Here is a 14,798-nt window from a genome sequence, read left to right on the forward strand (position 1 = left end):
AGAACATAAAAAGTAGGAAACTTAATTCTCTACAAAAAAGGTCTCTTAACATTTTGCCATATCTCGCTTCGTTTCCGAGATATTTGCAGATTTATCTCAAGGGAAGGGGCCTAACGGACATATTTCGAGATATTTCTGCTTCTTGTTGTTCTTCTTCTGCACAGCTAAGCTGGAAGTGGCATTTGCAGCTCGCAATAGTGCAGAGTTATCTCAAAGAAAGGGGCCACGGTGTTTCTGTATCTCTATTATGTTGGTGCGGCTTCGGAACTTTTAAATATCTCGATATATCTCGAAAACTACGCTTCTGATCAAAAAATATCATAGAACATAAATTGTAGGAAACATAATTCTCTACAAAAAAGGTCTCTTAACATTTTGCCATAGCTCTCTTCGTTTCCGAGATATTTGCAGATTTATCTCAAGGGAAGGGGCCTGACGGACATATTTCGAGATATTTCTTCTTCTTGTTGTTCTTCTTCTGCACAGCTAAGCTGGAAGTGGCATTTGCAGCTCGCAATAGTGCAGAGTTATCTCAAAGAAAGGGGCCACGGTGTTTCTGTATCTCTATTATGTTGGTGCGGCTTCGGAACTTTTAAATATCTTGATATATCTCCAGAACTACGCATCTGATCAAAAAATATCATAGAGCATAAAAAGTAGGAAACTTAATTCTCTACAAAAAAGGTCTCTTAACATTTTGCCATAGCTCGCTTCGTTTCCGAGATATTTGCACATTTATCTCAAGGGAAGGGGCCTAACGGACATATTTCGAGATATTTCTTCTTCTTGTTGTTCTTCTTCTGCACAGCTAAACTGGAAGTGGCATTTCCAGCTCGCAATAGTGCAGAGTTATCTCAAAGAGAGGGGCCACGGTGTTTCTGTATCTCTATTATGTTGGTGCGGCTTCGGAACTTTTAAATATCTTGATATATCTCGAGAACTACGCATCTGATCAAAAAATATCATAGAAGATAAAAAGTAGGAAACTTAATTCTCTACAAAAAAGGTCTCTTAACATTTTGCCATAGCTCGCTTCGTTTCCGAGATATTTGCAGATTTATCTCAAGGGAAGGGGCCTGACGGACATATTTCGAGATATTTCTTCTTCTTGTTGTTCTTCTTCTGCACAGCTAAGCTGGAAGTGGCATTTACAGCTCGCAATAGTGCAGAGTTATCTCAAAGAAAGGGGCCACGGTGTTTCTGTATCTCTATTATGTTGGTGCGGCTTCGGAACTTTTAAATATCTTGATATATCTCGAGAACTACGCATCTGATCAAAAGATATCATAGAACATAAAAAGTAGGAAACTTAATTCTCTACAAAAAAGGTCTCTTAACATTTTGCCATAGCTCGCTTCGTTTCCGAGATATTTGCAGATATATCTCAAGGGAAGGGGCCTGACGGACATATTTCGAGATATTTCTTCTTCTTGTTGTTCTTCTTCTGCACAGCTAAGCTGGAAGTGGCATTTGCGGCTCACACTATTGCGGAGTTATCTCAAAGAAAGGGGCCACGGTGTTTCTGTATCTCTATTATGTTGGTGCGGCTTCGGAACTTTTCAATATCTCGATATATCCCGAAAACTACGCTTCTGATCAAAAAATATCATAGAACATAAATTGTAGGAAACATAATTCTCTACAAAAAAGGTCTCTTAACATTTTGCCATAGCTCGCTTCGTTTCCGAGATATTTGCAGATATATCTCAAGGGCAGGGGCCTGACGGACATATTTCGAGATATTTCTTCTTCTTGTTGTTCTTCTTCTGCACAGCTAAGCTGGAAGTGGCATTTACAGCTCGCAATAGTGCAGAGTTATCTCAAAGAAAGGGGCCACGGTGTTTCTGTATCTCTATTATGTTGGTGCGGCTTCGGAACTTTTAAATATCTCGATATATCTCGAAAACTACGCTTCTGATCAAAAAATATCATAGAACATAAATTGTAGAAAACATAATTCTCTACAAAAAAGGTCTCTTAACATTTTACCATAGCTCGCTTCGTTTCCGAGATATTTGCAGATTTATCTCAAGGGAAGGGGCCTAACGGACATATTTCGAGATATTTCTTCTTCTTGTTGTTCTTCTTCTGCACAGCTAAGCTGGAAGTGGCATTTGCAGCTCGCAATAGTGCAGAGCTTTCTCAAAGAAAGGGGCCACGGTGTTTCGGTATCTCTATTATGTTGGTGCGGCTTCGGAACTTTTAAGTATCTTGATATATCTCGAGAACTGCGCATCTGATCAAAAAATATCATAGAACATAAAAAGTAGGAAAGTTAATTCTCTACAAAAAAGGTCTCTTAACATTTTGCCATAGCTCGCTTCGTTTCCGAGATATTTGCAGATATATCTCAAGGGCAGGGGCCTGACGGACATATTTCGAGATATTTCTTCTTCTTGTTGTTCTTCTTCTGCACAGCTAAGCTGGAAGTGGCATTTACAGCTCGCAATAGTGCAGAGTTATCTCAAAGAAAGGGGCCACGGTGTTTCTGTATCTCTATTATGTTGGTGCGGCTTCGGAACTTTTAAATATCTCGATATATCTCGAAAACTACGCTTCTGATCAAAAAATATCATAGAACATAAATTGTAGGAAACATAATTCTCTACAAAAAAGGTCTCTTAACATTTTACCATAGCTCGCTTCGTTTCCGAGATATTTGCAGATTTATCTCAAGGGAAGGGGCCTAACGGACATATTTCGAGATATTTCTTCTTCTTGTTGTTCTTCTTCTGCACAGCTAAGCTGGAAGTGGCATTTGCAGCTCGCAATAGTGCAGAGCTTTCTCAAAGAAAGGGGCCACGGTGTTTCGGTATCTCTATTATGTTGGTGCGGCTTCGTAACTTTTAAATATCTCGATATATCTCGAAAACTACGCTTCTGATCAAAAAATATCATAGAACATAAATTGTAGGAAACATAATTCTCTACAAAAAAGGTCTCTTAACATTTTGCCATAGCTCGCTTCGTTTCCGAGATATTTGCAGATATATCTCAAGGGCAGGGGCCTGACGGACATATTTCGAGATATTTCTTCTTCTTGTTGTTCTTCTTCTGCACAGCTAAGCTGGAAGTGGCATTTGCAGCTCGCAATAGTGCAGAGTTATCTCAAAGAAAGAGGCCACGGTGTTTCTGTATCTCTATTATGTTGGTGCGGCTTCGGAACTTTTAAATATCTTGATATATCTCGAGAACTACGCGTCTGATCAAAAAATATCATAGAACATAAAAAGTAGGAAACATAATTCTCTACAAAAACGGTCTCTTAACATTTTGCCATAGCTCGCTTCGTTTCCGAGATATTTGCAGATTCAGCTCAAAGGAACTGGCCTGACGGACATATTTCGAGATATTTCTTCTTCTTGTTGTTCTTCCTCTGCACAGCTAAGCTGGAAGTGGCTTTTGCAGCTCGCAATAGTGCAGAGTTATCTCAAAGAAAGGGGCCACGGTGTTTCTGTATCTCTATTATGTTGGTGCGGCTTCGGAACTTTTAAATATCTTGATATATCTCGAGAACTACGCGTCTGATCAAAAAATATCATAGAACATAAAAAGTAGGAAACATAATTCTCTACAAAAACGGTCTCTTAACATTTTGCCATAGCTCGCTTCGTTTCAGAGATATTTGCAGATATATCTCAAGGGAAGGGGCCTGACGGACATATTTCGAGATATTTCTTCTTCTTGTTGTTCTTCCTCTGCACAGCTAAGCTGGAAGTGGCATTTGCAGCTCGCAATAGTGCAGAGTTATCTCAAAGAAAGGGGCCACGGTGTTTCTGTATCTCTATTATGATGGTGCGGCTTCGGAACTTTTAAATATCTTGATATATCTCGAGAACTACGCATCTGATCAAAAAATATCATAGAACATAAAAAGTAGGAAACTTAATTCTCTACAAAAAAGGTTTCTTAACATTTTGCCATAGCTCGCTTCGTTTCCGAGATATTTGCAGATTTATCTCAAGGGAAGGGGCCTAACGGACATATTTCGAGATATTTCTTCTTCTTGTTGTTCTTCCTCTGCACAGCTAAGCTGGAAGTGGCATTTGCAGCTCGCAATAGTGCAGAGTTATCTCAAAGAAAGGGGCCACGGTGTTTCTGTATCTCTATTATGTTGGTGCGGCTTCGGAACTTTTAAATATCTTGATATATCTCGAGAACTACGCATCTGATCAAAAAATATCATAGAACATAAAAAGTAGGAAACTTAACTCTCTACAAAAAAGGTCTCTTAACATTTTGCCATAGCTCGCTTCGTTTCCGAGATATTTGCAGATTTATCTCAAGGGAAGGGGCCTCACGGACATATTTCGAGATATTTCTTCTTCTTGTTGTTCTTCTTCTGCACAGCTAAGCTGGAAGTGGCATTTGCAGCTCGCAATAGTGCACAGTTATCTCAAAGAAAGGGGCCACGGTGTTTCTGTATCTCTATTATGTTGGTGCGGCTTTGGAACTTTTAAGTATCTCGATATATCTCGAAAACTACGCTTCTGATCAAAAAATATCATAGAACGTAAATTGTAGGAAACATAATTCTCTACAAAAAACGTCTCTTAACATTTTGCCATAGCTCGCTTCGTTTCCGAGATATTTGCAGATTCAGCTCAAAGGAACTGGCCTGACGGACATATTTCGAGATATTTCTTCTTCTTGTTGTTCTTCCTCTGCACAGCTAAGCTGGAAGTGGCATTTGCAGCTCGCAATAGTGCAGAGTTATCTCAAAGAAAGGGGCCACGGTGTTTCTGTATCTCTATTATGTTGGTGCGGCTTCGGAACTTTTAAATATCTTGATATATCTCGAGAACTACGCATCTGATCAAAAAATATCATAGAACATAAAAAGTAGGAAACTTAATTCTCTACAAAAAAGGTCTCCTAACATTTTGCCATAGCTCGCTTCGTTTCCGAGATATTTGCATATTTATTTCAAGGGAAGGGGCCTGACGGACATATTTCGAGATATTTCTTCTTCTTGTTGTTCTTCTTCTGCACAGCTAAGCTGGAAGTGGCATTTGCGGCTCGCACTAGTGCAGAGTTATCTCAAAGAAAGGGGCCACGGTGTTTCTGTATCTCTATTATGTTGGTGCGGTTTCGGAACTTTTAAATATCTTGATAAATCTCGAGAACTACGCATCTGATCAAAAAATATCATAGAACATCAAAAGTAGGAAACTTAATTCTCTACAAATAAGGTCTCTTAACATTTTGCCATAGCTCGCTTCGTTTCCGAGATATTTGCAGATTTATCTCAAGGGAAGGGGCCTCACGGACATATTTCGAGATATTTCTTCTTCTTGTTGTTCTTCTTCTGCACAGCTAAGCTGGAAGTGGCATTTGCGGCTCGCACTAGTGCACAGTTATCTCAAAGAAAGGGGCCACGGTGTTTCTGTATCTCTATTATGTTGGTGCGGCTTCGGAACGTTTAAGTATCCCGATATATCTCGAAAACTACGCTTCTGATCAAAAAATATCATAGAACATAAATTGTAGGAAACATAATTCTCTACAAAAAACATCTCTTAACATTTTGCCATAGCTCGCTTCGTTTCCGAGATATTTGCAGATTCAGCTCAAAGGAACTGGCCTGGCGGACATATTTCGAGATATTTGTTCTTCTTGTTGTTCTTCCTCTGCACAGCTAAGCTGGAAGTGGCATTTGCAGGTCGCAATAGTGCAGAGTTATCTCAAAGAAAGGGGCCACGGTGTTTCTGTATCTCTATTATGATGGTGCGGCTTCGGAACTTTTAAATATCTTGATATATCTCGAGAACTACGCATCTGATCAAAAAATATCATAGAACATAAAAAGTAGGAAACTTAATTCTCTACAAAAAAGGTTTCTTAACATTTTGCCATAGCTCGCTTCGTTTCCGAGATATTTGCAGATTTATCTCAAGGGAAGGGGCCTAACGGACATATTTCGAGATATTTCTTCTTCTTGTTGTTCTTCTTCTGCACAGCTAAGCTGGAAGTGGCATTTGCGGCTCGCAATAGTGCACAGTTATCTCAAAGAAAGGGGCCACGGTGTTTCTGTATCTCTATTATGTTGGTGCGGCTTCGGAACGTTTAAGTATCCCGATATATCTCGAAAACTACGCTTCTGATCAAAAAATATCATAGAACATAAATTGTAGGAAACATAATTCTCTACAAAAAACGTCTCTTAACATTTTGCCATAGCTCGCTTCGTTTCCGAGATATTTGCAGATTCAGCTCAAAGGAACTGGCCTGACGGGCATATTTCGAGATATTTCTTCTTCTTGTTGTTCTTCCTCTGCACAGCTAAGCTGGAAGTGGCATTTGCAGCTCGCAACAGTGCAGAGTTATCTCAAAGAAAGGGGCCACGGTGTTTCTGTACCTCTATTATGTTGGTGCGGCTTCGGAACTTTTGAATATCTTGATATATCTCGTGAACTACGCATCTGATCAAAAAATATCATAGAACATAAAAAGTAGGAAACTTAATTCTCTACAAAAAAGGTCTCTTAACATTTTGCCATAGCTCGCTTCGTTTCCGAGATATTTGCAGATTTATCTCAAGGGAAGGGGCCTGACGGACATATTTCGAGATATTTCTTCTTCTTGTTGTTCTTCTTCTGCACAGCTGAGCTGGAAGTGGCATTTGCAGGTCGCAATAGTGCAGAGTTATCTCAAAGAAAGGGGCCACGGTGTTTCTGTATCTCTATTATGTTGGTGCGGCTTCGGAACTTTTAAATATCTCGATATATCTCGAAAACTACGCTTCTGATCAAAAAATATCATAGAACGTAAATTGTAGGAAATATTATTCTCTACAGAAAAGGTCTCTCAACATTTTGCCATAGCTCGCTTCGTTTCCGAGATATTTGCAGATTCATCTCAAGGGAAGGGGTCTGACGGACATATTTCGAGATATTTCTTCTTCTTGTTGTTCTTCTTCTGCACAGCTAAGCTCGAAGTGGCATTTGCAGCTCGCAATAGTGCAGAGTTATCCCAAAGAAAGGGGCCACGGTGTTTCTGTATCTCTATTATGTTGGTGCGGCTTCGGAACTTTTAAATATCTCGATATATCTCGAAAACTACGCTTCTGATCAAAAAATATCATAGAACATAAATTGTAGGAAACATAATTCTCTACAAAAAAGGTCTCTTAACATTTTGCCATAGCTCGCTTCGTTTCCGAGATATTTGCAGATTTATCTCAAGGGAAGGGTCCTGATGGACATATTTCGAGATATTTCTTCTTCTTGTTGTTCTTCTTCTGCACAGCTAAACTGGAAGTGGCATTTCCAGCTCGCAATCGTGCAGAGTTATCTCAGAGAAAGGGGCCACGGTGTTTCTGTATCTCTATTATGTTGGTGCGGCTTCGGAACTTTTAAATATCTTGATATATCTCGAGAACTACGCCTCTGATCGAAAAATATCATAGAACATAAAAAGTAGGAAACTTAATTATCTACAAAAAAGGTCTCTCAACATTTTGCCATAGCTCGCTTCGTTTCCGAGATATTTGCAGATTTATCTCAAGGGAAGGGGCCTGACGGACATATTTCGAGATATTTCTTCTGCTTGTTGTTCTTCTTCTGCACAGCTAAGCTGGAAGTGGCATTTGCAGCGCGCAATAGTGCAGAGTTATCTCAAAGAAAGGGGCCACGGTGTTTCTGTATCTCTATTATGTTGGTGCGGCTTCGGAACTTTTAAATATCTCGATATATCTCGAAAACTACGCTTCTGATCAAAAAATATCATAGAACGTAAATTGTAGGAAATATTATTCTCTACAAAAAAGGTCTCTTAACATTTTGCCATAGCTCGCTTCGTTTCCGAGATATTTGCAGATTCAGCTCAAAGGAACTGGCCTGACGGACATATTTCGAGATATTTGTTCTTCTTGTTGTTCTTCCTCTGCACAGCTAAGCTGGAAGTGGCATTTGCAGCTCGCAATAGTGCAGAGTTATCTCAAAGAAAGGGGCCACGGTGTTTCTGTATCTCTATTATGATGGTGCGGCTTCGGAACTTTTAAATATCTTGATATATCTCGAGAACTACGCATCTGATCAAAAAATATCATAGAACATAAAAAGTAGGAAACTTAATTCTCTACAAAAAAGGTTTCTTAACATTTTGCCATAGCTCGCTTCGTTTCCGAGATATTTGCAGATTTATCTCAAGGGAAGGGGCCTAACGGACATATTTCGAGATATTTCTTCTTCTTGTTGTTCTTCTTCTGCACAGCTAAGCTGGAAGTGGCATTTGCGGCTCGCAATAGTGCACAGTTATCTCAAAGAAAGGGGCCACGGTGTTTCTGTATCTCTATTATGTTGGTGCGGCTTCGGAACGTTTAAGTATCCCGATATATCTCGAAAACTACGCTTCTGATCAAAAAATATCATAGAACATAAATTGTAGGAAACATAATTCTCTACAAAAAACGTCTCTTAACATTTTGCCATAGCTCGCTTCGTTTCCGAGATATTTGCAGATTCAGCTCAAAGGAACTGGCCTGACGGGCATATTTCGAGATATTTCTTCTTCTTGTTGTTCTTCCTCTGCACAGCTAAGCTGGAAGTGGCATTTGCGGCTCGCACTGGTGCACAGTTATCTCAAAGAAAGGGGCCACGGTGTTTCTGTATCTCTATTATGTTGGTGCGTCTTCGGAACTTTTAAATATCTCGATATATCTCGAAAACTACGCTTCTGATCAAAAAATATCATAGAACATAAATTGTAGGAAACATAATTCTCTACAAAAAACGTCTCTTAACATTTTGCCATAGCTCGCTTCGTTTCCGAGATATTTGCAGATTCAGCTCAAAGGAACTGGCCTGACGGACATATTTCGAGATATTTCTTCTTCTTGTTGTTCTTCCTCTGCACAGCTAAGCTGGAAGTGGCATTTGCAGCTCGCAACAGTGCAGAGTTATCTCAAAGAAAGGGGCCACGGTGTTTCTGTACCTCTATTATGTTTGTGCGGCTTCGGAACTTTTGAATATCTTGATATATCTCGTGAACTACGCATCTGATCAAAAAATATCATAGAACATAGAAAGTAGGAAACTTAATTCTCTACAAAAAAGGTCTCTTAACATTTTGCCATAGCTCGCTTCGTTTCCGAGATATTTGCAGATTTATCTCAAGGGAAGGGGCCTGACGGACATATTTCGAGATATTTCTTCTTCTTGTTGTTCTTCTTCTGCACAGCTGAGCTGGAAGTGGCATTTGCAGGTCGCAATAGTGCAGAGTTATCTCAAAGAAAGGGGCCACGGTGTTTCTGTATCTCTATTATGTTGGTGCGGCTTCGGAACTTTTAAATATCTCGATATATCTCGAAAACTACGCTTCTGATCAAAAAATATCATAGAACGTAAATTGTAGGAAATATTATTCTCTACAAAAAAGGTCTCTCAACATTTTGCCATAGCTCGCTTCGTTTCCGAGATATTTGCAGATTCATCTCAAGGGAAGGGGTCTGACGGACATATTTCGAGATATTTCTTCTTCTTGTTGTTCTTCTTCTGCACAGCTAAGCTCGAAGTGGCATTTGCAGCTCGCAATAGTGCAGAGTTATCCCAAAGAAAGGGGCCACGGTGTTTCTGTATCTCTATTATGTTGGTGCGGCTTCGGAACTTTTAAATATCTCGATATATCTCGAAAACTACGCTTCTGATCAAAAAATATCATAGAACATAAATTGTAGGAAACATAATTCTCTACAAAAAAGGTCTCTTAACATTTTGCCATAGCTCGCTTCGTTTCCGAGATATTTGCAGATTTATCTCAAGGGAAGGGTCCTGATGGACATATTTCGAGATATTTCTTCTTCTTGTTGTTCTTCTTCTGCACAGCTAAACTGGAAGTGGCATTTCCAGCTCGCAATCGTGCAGAGTTATCTCAGAGAAAGGGGCCACGGTGTTTCTGTATCTCTATTATGTTGGTGCGGCTTCGGAACTTTTAAATATCTTGATATATCTCGAGAACTACGCCTCTGATCGAAAAATATCATAGAACATAAAAAGTAGGAAACTTAATTATCTACAAAAAAGGTCTCTCAACATTTTGCCATAGCTCGCTTCGTTTCCGAGATATTTGCAGATTTATCTCAAGGGAAGGGGCCTGACGGACATATTTCGAGATATTTCTTCTGCTTGTTGTTCTTCTTCCGCACAGCTAAGCTGGAAGTGGCATTTGCAGCGCGCAATAGTGCAGAGTTATCTCAAAGAAAGGGGCCACGGTGTTCCTGTATCTCTATTATGTTGGTGCGGCTTCGGAACTTTTAAATATCTCGATATATCTCGAAAACTACGCTTCTGATCAAAAAATATCATAGAACGTAAATTGTAGGAAATATTATTCTCTACAAAAAGGTCTCTTAACATTTTGCCATAGCTCTCTTCGTTTCCGAGATATTTGCAGATTTATCTCAAGGGAAGGGGCCTGACGGACATATTTCGAGATATTTCTTCTTCTTGTTGTTCTTCTTCTGCACAGCTAAGCTGGAAGTGGCATTTGCAGCTCGCAATAGTGCAGAGTTATCTCAAAGAAAGGGGCCACGGTGTTTCTGTATCTCTATTATGTTGGTGCGGCTTCGGAACTTTTAAGTATCTTGATATATCTCGAGAACTGCGCATCTGATCAAAAAATATCATAGAACATAAAAAGTAGGAAAGTTAATTCTCTACAAAAAAGGTCTCTTAACATTTTGCCATAGCTCGCTTCGTTTCCGAGATATTTGCAGATATATCTCAAGGGCAGGGGCCTGACGGACATATTTCGAGATATTTCTTCTTCTTGTTGTTCTTCTTCTGCACAGCTAAGCTGGAAGTGGCATTTACAGCTCGCAATAGTGCAGAGTTATCTCAAAGAAAGGGGCCACGGTGTTTCTGTATCTCTATTATGTTGGTGCGGCTTCGGAACTTTTAAATATCTCGATATATCTCGAAAACTACGCTTCTGATCAAAAAATATCATAGAACATAAATTGTAGGAAACATAATTCTCTACAAAAAAGGTCTCTTAACATTTTACCATAGCTCGCTTCGTTTCCGAGATATTTGCAGATTTATCTCAAGGGAAGGGGCCTAACGGACATATTTCGAGATATTTCTTCTTCTTGTTGTTCTTCTTCTGCACAGCTAAGCTGGAAGTGGCATTTGCAGCTCGCAATAGTGCAGAGCTTTCTCAAAGAAAGGGGCCACGGTGTTTCGGTATCTCTATTATGTTGGTGCGGCTTCGTAACTTTTAAATATCTCGATATATCTCGAAAACTACGCTTCTGATCAAAAAATATCATAGAACATAAATTGTAGGAAACATAATTCTCTACAAAAAAGGTCTCTTAACATTTTGCCATAGCTCGCTTCGTTTCCGAGATATTTGCAGATATATCTCAAGGGCAGGGGCCTGACGGACATATTTCGAGATATTTCTTCTTCTTGTTGTTCTTCTTCTGCACAGCTAAGCTGGAAGTGGCATTTGCAGCTCGCAATAGTGCAGAGTTATCTCAAAGAAAGAGGCCACGGTGTTTCTGTATCTCTATTATGTTGGTGCGGCTTCGGAACTTTTAAATATCTTGATATATCTCGAGAACTACGCGTCTGATCAAAAAATATCATAGAACATAAAAAGTAGGAAACATAATTCTCTACAAAAACGGTCTCTTAACATTTTGCCATAGCTCGCTTCGTTTCCGAGATATTTGCAGATTCAGCTCAAAGGAACTGGCCTGACGGACATATTTCGAGATATTTCTTCTTCTTGTTGTTCTTCCTCTGCACAGCTAAGCTGGAAGTGGCTTTTGCAGCTCGCAATAGTGCAGAGTTATCTCAAAGAAAGGGGCCACGGTGTTTCTGTATCTCTATTATGTTGGTGCGGCTTCGGAACTTTTAAATATCTTGATATATCTCGAGAACTACGCGTCTGATCAAAAAATATCATAGAACATAAAAAGTAGGAAACATAATTCTCTACAAAAACGGTCTCTTAACATTTTGCCATAGCTCGCTTCGTTTCAGAGATATTTGCAGATATATCTCAAGGGAAGGGGCCTGACGGACATATTTCGAGATATTTCTTCTTCTTGTTGTTCTTCCTCTGCACAGCTAAGCTGGAAGTGGCATTTGCAGCTCGCAATAGTGCAGAGTTATCTCAAAGAAAGGGGCCACGGTGTTTCTGTATCTCTATTATGATGGTGCGGCTTCGGAACTTTTAAATATCTTGATATATCTCGAGAACTACGCATCTGATCAAAAAATATCATAGAACATAAAAAGTAGGAAACTTAATTCTCTACAAAAAAGGTTTCTTAACATTTTGCCATAGCTCGCTTCGTTTCCGAGATATTTGCAGATTTATCTCAAGGGAAGGGGCCTAACGGACATATTTCGAGATATTTCTTCTTCTTGTTGTTCTTCTTCTGCACAGCTAAGCTGGAAGTGGCATTTGCGGCTCGCACTAGTGCACAGTTATCTCAAAGAAAGGGGCCACGGTGTTTCTGTATCTCTATTATGTTGGTGCGGCTTCGGAACTTTTAAGTATCTCGATATATCTCGAAAACTACGCTTCTGATCAAAAAATATCATAGAACATAAATTGTAGGAAACATAATTCTCTACAAAAAACGTCTCTTAACATTTTGCCATAGCTCGCTTCGTTTCCGAGATATTTGCAGATTCAGCTCAAAGGAACTGGCCTGACGGACATATTTTGAGATATTTCTTCTTCTTGTTGTTCTTCCTCTGCACAGCTAAGCTGGAAGTGGCATTTGCAGCTCGCAATAGTGCAGAGTTATCTCAAAGAAAGGGGCCACGGTGTTTCTGTATCTCTATTATGTTGGTGCGGCTTCGGAACTTTTAAATATCTTGATATATCTCGAGAACTACGCATCTGATCAAAAAATATCATAGAACATAAAAAGTAGGAAACTTAACTCTCTACAAAAAAGGTCTCTTAACATTTTGCCATAGCTCGCTTCGTTTCCGAGATATTTGCAGATTTATCTCAAGGGAAGGGGCCTCACGGACATATTTCGAGATATTTCTTCTTCTTGTTGTTCTTCTTCTGCACAGCTAAGCTGGAAGTGGCATTTGCAGCTCGCAATAGTGCACAGTTATCTCAAAGAAAGGGGCCACGGTGTTTCTGTATCTCTATTATGTTGGTGCGGCTTTGGAACTTTTAAGTATCTCGATATATCTCGAAAACTACGCTTCTGATCAAAAAATATCATAGAACGTAAATTGTAGGAAACATAATTCTCTACAAAAAACGTCTCTTAACATTTTGCCATAGCTCGCTTCGTTTCCGAGATATTTGCAGATTCAGCTCAAAGGAACTGGCCTGACGGACATATTTCGAGATATTTCTTCTTCTTGTTGTTCTTCCTCTGCACAGCTAAGCTGGAAGTGGCATTTGCAGCTCGCAATAGTGCAGAGTTATCTCAAAGAAAGGGGCCACGGTGTTTCTGTATCTCTATTATGTTGGTGCGGCTTCGGAACTTTTAAATATCTTGATATATCTCGAGAACTACGCATCTGATCAAAAAATATCATAGAACATAAAAAGTAGGAAACTTAATTCTCTACAAAAAAGGTCTCCTAACATTTTGCCATAGCTCGCTTCGTTTCCGAGATATTTGCATATTTATTTCAAGGGAAGGGGCCTGACGGACATATTTCGAGATATTTCTTCTTCTTGTTGTTCTTCTTCTGCACAGCTAAGCTGGAAGTGGCATTTGCGGCTCGCACTAGTGCAGAGTTATCTCAAAGAAAGGGGCCACGGTGTTTCTGTATCTCTATTATGTTGGTGCGGCTTCGGAACTTTTAAATATCTCGATATATCTCGAAAACTACGCTTCTGATCAAAAAATATCATAGAACATAAAAAGTAGGAAACTTAATTCTCTACAAAAAAGGTCTCTTAACATTTTGCCATAGCTCGCTTCGTTTCCGAGATATTTGCAGATTTATCTCAAGGGAAGGGGCATAACGGACATATTTCGAGATATTTCTTCTTCTTGTTGTTCTTCCTCTGCACAGCTAAGCTGGAAGTGGCATTTGCAGCTCGCAATAGTGCAGAGTTATCTCAAAGAAAGGGGCCACGGTGTTTCTGTATCTCTATTATGTTGGTGCGGTTTCGGAACTTTTAAATATCTTGATAAATCTCGAGAACTACGCATCTGATCAAAAAATATCATAGAACATCAAAAGTAGGAAACTTAATTCTCTACAAATAAGGTCTCTTAACATTTTGCCATAGCTCGCTTCGTTTCCGAGATATTTGCAGATTTATCTCAAGGGAAGGGGCCTCACGGACATATTTCGAGATATTTCTTCTTCTTGTTGTTCTTCTTCTGCACAGCTAAGCTGGAAGTGGCATTTGCGGCTCGCACTAGTGCACAGTTATCTCAAAGAAAGGGGCCACGGTGTTTCTGTATCTCTATTATGTTGGTGCGGCTTCGGAACGTTTAAGTATCCCGATATATCTCGAAAACTACGCTTCTGATCAAAAAATATCATAGAACATAAATTGTAGGAAACATAATTCTCTACAAAAAACATCTCTTAACATTTTGCCATAGCTCGCTTCGTTTCCGAGATATTTGCAGATTCAGCTCAAAGGAACTGGCCTGGCGGACATATTTCGAGATATTTGTTCTTCTTGTTGTTCTTCCTCTGCACAGCTAAGCTGGAAGTGGCATTTGCAGGTCGCAATAGTGCAGAGTTATCTCAAAGAAAGGGGCCACGGTGTTTCTGTATCTCTATTATGATGGTGCGGCTTCGGAACTTTTAAATATCTTGATATATCTCGAGAACTACGCATCTGAT

This window comes from Osmia lignaria, unplaced genomic scaffold (assembly GCF_051020975.1).
Source record: "Osmia lignaria lignaria isolate PbOS001 unplaced genomic scaffold, iyOsmLign1 scaffold0013, whole genome shotgun sequence".
NCBI classification, from domain to species: Eukaryota; Metazoa; Arthropoda; class Insecta; order Hymenoptera; family Megachilidae; genus Osmia; species Osmia lignaria.